The 6,000-nt window shown below is 38.5% G+C and overlaps 1 long non-coding RNA gene across 1 annotated transcript in view; it reads right to left on the bottom strand.

Annotated features, from left to right (window-relative positions):
• Positions 1-302: 302 nt before the first annotated feature.
• The window catches only part of LOC105541174, a 29,484-nt gene continuing 23,786 nt past the window's right edge, over positions 303-6,000 (bottom strand). Inside the window, exon 3 of the long non-coding RNA XR_001006304.1 lies at positions 303-658. This is a non-coding gene — a long non-coding RNA (uncharacterized LOC105541174). The remainder of the gene's footprint in view (positions 659-6,000) is intronic.

Below are 6,000 nucleotides of genomic sequence, written 5' to 3'. Positions count from 1 at the left end.
GGCAAATTACATGACAAGGAATATGGACACCTGGAATTTTCTTTCTCCACTCTGTGGCTTGCAAATTTTTTGCCAATTTCTCAATCTGTGCATTGGAGTTAACAATAATTAATGTACTAAAGCATCTTGAGCTTCAGGGGGAAAGTTTGAGAATTATGTAGATAGAAGTGCTATTGTTTATAAAAACAACAATAATAGCAATACTAGCTTCCACAGATTAAACACAAACCATATGCTCAATAGCATACTAGATAGTTCACACATCATCTCATATTCATAAAAATTCTAGGAAGTGGGTTTATTATCCAAGTCATACAGATTTTTTAAAATTACAGGTTTAGAGAGAGTAAAAAATTTTCCCCACTTCATACAAGTAATTCAAGGTATAAGCAGAGTTGTTACATTTGCATAAAAACTGGACTCCAGGTTTGTGCTTATCAACTCCTGGGTTAATTTGGAACCAGGGTCAAATCCTTACCAAGAAAAAGACTGATTTTTATTTGTATGTCCACCCTTCCCAAAAGTCATCAGAAAGATTCCTGGTTCCACAAATATAAATTTGTCTGTTACCTTTTCTCAGTACCCTTGTGATTACAAGTGCTTTCTTCTCCTTATAACATTAGGTGTCATGGATATCTTCGTTTCTGTTTTTGTTTCTCTAAAAAATAAGAAGAAATGGATAAATACTCACAATATGTTTGTATCCACAAATGAAGCTGAATTGAAATTGGTAATAAATGGTCTCTCAAATATTGTTTTCATTTGCTAGTGCTATACCTAATGACTGACAATTTCCTCATCTTTATTCTCAAACAAGCTCAATGGCACTGGTGTTCTGAGCATTGTATGAAAGAAAGACAAGTCTGAATTTTTTTTTATTTGACTGGTAAACTGATTTTACAAGATTGGCAATTTGTATTCACATCCTGATATTCTTTGGGAACTCATCAGGGCCTCAGTACACCAAACAAGGTGATAATACAAAAGCAAAGAACATTAACTATTTCTTGTGTCACCAAATGTTCCCAATAATCTACACATCAAACTAGGACTTTGACAGTTGAATTTTTAAAGTCATCCTTGAAACATTTTCTTTAGGCATTTTTGTCCTTATGCTAAACTTTTTGAAAAAAGAAAACTCACTATTGTTTAATCAGAATATTTTTCCAACTCTGTCTGTCTCTACGACCTACATCCCTGCTAGGTCATATTGGTCAAGGCCATCTCTCCTGTGGAGTCTCTCCTTCATACAAATCCAAGGCTGCTGTGTTAGGCCATTCTTGCATGGCTATAAAGAAATACCTGAAGCTGAGCAATTTGTAAAGACATTTAATTGGCTCATGGTTCTTTAGGGTATACAGGTGTGGCATGAGCATCTGCTCAGCTTCTGGCCTCAGGAAGCTTACAATCATGGCAGAAGGTGAAAGGGGAGCAGACATATCATATGGCAAGAGAAAGAGCAAGAGAGAGAGAGAGAGAGAGGAGGGGGTCAGGCTTTTTTAAACAAATGGCTTTTGCATGAACTCACTCATTACCAAAGGGATGGCCTTCAGCCATTCATTAAGGATCCACCCCATGATTCAAACCTCTGCCCCATGATCTGCTCCACCTCCAACCTTAGGGATCACATTCCAACATGAGATATGGAGGGGCAAACATCCAAACTATATCAGCTGCCTCTCAGGAAAAGAGAAAAATTGGTATCTGAAGCTCTCTGAGCATATGAGAAGAGCATTTGGTTCATATGAGAAGAGATCACCACCCCCATCTCTCCTCTTTTTGCCATTTTACTCCTTTGTCTGCCAAAGTACACAGCAACAAGAAGTTCCAAGAAGACAGGAACCTGGCATGCCTTATCCAACATCATATTCCTAGTGCACAGAATAGTGTCTGAGAACCTGACAGATGCTCATTAAATATGTATTAAATAAATAAAAAGTCATATCTGAATATGGGGGCTATCAAGGAATTTTAATTATCCAAAATGAAAAGTTTTGATTCTCCATTCCTCAGGATCAGAAATTACAAGGGCTTGGTATGATTACAACAGGTTCACACTGCCTCCTCTCTCCTTCCTCAGAGCTAAAAATCTGTCTCTATAATTGTTTCTGGTCACAAAATTATATTCGTATATTTTGCATCATTGGGACATTATTATCTGGGCATCTTGGCTACTGAAAACTGATCCTTTACCCATTCAACATAGTAGGTTCGGGTAGAAGGGTGGAAAGGTTAAAAAACAAATCTAAAAACTCAGTATGTAACAAATGATAGATATGATAAGATTATAGGACACTTTCTGGAAAAAGTCATGGCCAACACTACTGATTAATTTACAATATGACATTATAGGGGTGTCTAATTTATTATATAACTTTTCCCAATTTAAAATAGGAATGTATTAAATAGAGTTTCTAAAATGTTCCATTCTAGTCTCCAGACTGTGAATATGACAAAATATCATGCCCAAAAATATATTACATCACATGGCAAAAGGAGTTTTGCAGATGTAATTTAGGTTGCTAATCAGTTGACTCTAAAATTTGGAGATCACCCTGGATTATACCAGTGGTCCCAATGTAATCATATGAGTCCTAAAAACCTGAGAGCAAGGTCAAAGGGTGAAATCTGAGAGAATCAAAACAAGACTTGCCATGGCTGGTTTGAAGAGGGAGGAGGCCAGGTGAAGAGAAATATGAGTGGTCTTTAGCAGCTAACAGCAGCCCCCAATTGACAGCCAGCAAGGACAGAGGGACTTCCATCCTACAACTGTAAGGAACTAAATTTTGCCAACAGCCAAACAACCTTAGAATGGAACCTTCCCAGAGCTTCCATATAAGAGCCTAGCTCAGCCAATATCTTGATTTCAGGTTTGTGATACACTGAACATAGAACGCAGTCAAGCTATCCTGGACTTTTAACCTGTAGAAACTGTGAAATAATAAATTGTGTTGCATTAAGCCTCTAAGTTTGTGGTAATTTTTACAGCAGCAATAGAAAGCTAATAAAGGGATGACAGAGTATCTGGCTTCACATTATTAAAAATAAATATTTATAAAGAGCTTAAACATAAGAATAAATTTTTACTTGCACGGTTTTTTTTTTTTAAGGTTCAAACTGGGAAACATTCTTTATGGTTCTATAATGAATGGAAGGGTGAGAGGGGTGGAAGATAATTTGACAGAGGTGTGTACTACAAATTAATATCAAACATTACCCAGGGAAGTTGAGTCACTCAGTCAACCAGCCTTGATTGTTTATCTGTTATCCACAAAGCATCAAGCTGAGCAATAGAGATAGAGATTAATCAAATAGAGTCCTAGTTATAGACCCTATACTATAACAGAAAAATAACATAAAATGCGAGAAATGCTATCATTTTTATGGGTAAGTGTGACACAATGGGATAGAAAGGAACTGAAGATAATTGAAAGGGATAGCTCAATCCATTACCAAGTCTTTTCCATTATTGTTCTTTGATATCACTAAAACCCACCATTTATTTTTACCTCCATATATCCATATTACCCCTCTACGGGATCAGACCAAGGCCATCTTGCCTAGATTTCTGCCACAACGTTTTAATCCAACTTCCTGCCACCATTCTTACCATCACCAAATTCATTAGCGCCGCAACCAGAGTGATATTTCCAGAATGTGATTGTGATGATGTTACTCCTCTGTATAATATTAACATTTTTCAGTAGTTTCTCATTGCCTTTATACAATTTCCAAACTCTTTAAAAATGGCTCATGTGGCCTCCCATGACCTGGTCCTTGCCTCCTGTCCAGACCCATTTCTTACAATACACACCCTAACCGCCGTGCTCCAATCACACTGAACTCCTTGGAGTTATCTGAACATTCCTGTCCTCTCCCCTTTGAATTTTGGCAGAATTTCTCCTTCTTCCTGGAACTCTCACCCTTGGTCCCACATGACCTAGATAGTTCCTAATCATCTCTCAAGCTTCTGTCTAAAAATAAGTCCTCTTTAACCCCCACAAGCATAGGAGTGAGTGTTTTCCGTGTGTAGACTTTACATCATGAATTGTATTTGCCTATTTACTTGTCTTTCTTCTACCCTACATTGTAATATCTGTGGGGGCAGAGACCATGTTCCATTCCCCTTTGTATCTCAAGACTTGGAGTAGTAGATAATCTGTAAAATTATGCATACTGATAGATGTGCTGGAAGCCAACAGTTGGAAAATATCAAAAAGTCAGAAGTAGTTGATAGTGTTAAAAGATGAGACAATATTGAAAATTGGAAAAGGGCCACTTGGCCTAGTGTTGGCCAGTGGGCTGTTGGATCTAGCATTAGGAAGTCATCTTGCTTGTGGGGGTCAAAGAGGACTTATTAGTCATCTTAGCAAGACCAGCTTCAATTGGATAAGAAGTGAGTGGGAGCTGAGGAAACGAGGACAGTGCTTTTGTAGAGAACAGAAAGAGTACTCCAAAGCACAACTTTAAAAGGCTTCATAGTTCAGAAAAATGTCTAAAATCCCATTTCCTGGCAGAAAGGGCCAAACTTTGGCCCAAAAACTAAGGTTGAGACATAGCTTAAATGAGGAGTATATGAAAGTTACAATCGAGGAAACCATAAAACCAAAAATTGAGTATCCAGAAACAGCTCTCTGAAGACAGGGTGTAAAACCAAGCAATAGAGAACAAAGATTATGAGCTAGGAGAGAAAAGAAAAGGACAGAACATGAGCTCCTAGGTGATTACCGGGAATAGGTGTGGCCTTCTTTAACTAACTCCCAATGCATGGTGAGTGGGGAGGAGGATGGTAAGCAAAAGAAGACTGGCTGCACACAAAAGGCCAAGGTAGATAAGATGAGAGTTGGGAGGAGGTTGAAGCAATAGGAGATGGGGAAAACTAGATTTGATCATGTCTGCAGGCTGAAGAGAGGGATTCAGAGACAAAAGAAAGAAAAAAAATGTACATCTAGGGAGGAGGTCACAGGAGATAGAATCCAATGAACCCAAAAAGTTAATAGTGGGATGAAAGAAAAACCCTCTTACTTTAAGACTGAAGAAGAAATATTAAAAGATGTGTGCTTCTTGACCAGGCGTGGTGGCTCACACCTATCATCCCAGCACTTCGGGAGGCCGAGGCTGGCAGATCACTTGAGGTCAGGTGTTCAAGACAAGTCTGGCCAACATGATGAAACCCCATCTCTACTAAAAATACAAAAATTAGCTGGGCATGGTGGCGCATGCCTATAATCCCAGCTACTCCGGAGGCTGAGGCAGGAGAATCGCTGGAACCAGGGAGGTGGAGCTGAGATCGTGCCATTGTACTCCAGCCTGGGCAACAAGAGCAAAACTCCATCTCAAAGAAAAAAAAAAAAAGATGTGTGCTTCTGTAGGCGAGTCTGTGGGTGGAAGAGAAGGGAGTCCAAGGAGACAGCTTGGAGCTGCTATAGTCTTTGTAAATTATGAAGTAAGGGCTGAGAGTGAGGGGCATGAGAAGAATGGCATGAGTTTAAAGGTTTCAAACAGCTGCCTCAAGAGGAACTCGAGAGGAAGTCCTTTGGGGACAAGTGAGAGGATTGCCAAGCTGCATTGAGAGCCCAGCCAAAGTTACATAATTAAAGAATAATGATTATATTTCCTGAATCTTAATTTCCATACACATCTAGAAAACGTTGCCCTGCTTGCATATATCGCTGCTTTCACAAAAGAAGCTAACTTTGAGAGAAAGAAAATCCAATCTAATTTTTAAAATAATTTCTTTTGTAAAATGGTTTTGCAAGTGTCCGTGGTTAATTTCCAAATACTGGAAAGTCAACAATTTTTGTAAATCACAACCACGTGTGTTTTATGCTTATATGTGTTTCTACCTTTTCACATTTGGTTTAAAAAAAAAAAAATTACAGGTGGGGGTAAAAACATCAGCCAACAGGGTTTTGTGGATCACACAGCCCCATGCAATTAAGGCGCCATTGTTAATTTTCAAATTGTCATAATCCATTTGAGAATTTAAGACAATTCAAA

The sequence above is a fragment of the Mandrillus leucophaeus genome, unplaced genomic scaffold, assembly GCF_000951045.1.
Source record: "Mandrillus leucophaeus isolate KB7577 unplaced genomic scaffold, Mleu.le_1.0 Scaffold235, whole genome shotgun sequence".
Classification (NCBI taxonomy): Eukaryota; Metazoa; Chordata; class Mammalia; order Primates; family Cercopithecidae; genus Mandrillus; species Mandrillus leucophaeus.
Note: the sequence above shows the minus strand (reverse complement) of the source record. Positions and strands in the feature narration are given on the sequence as shown.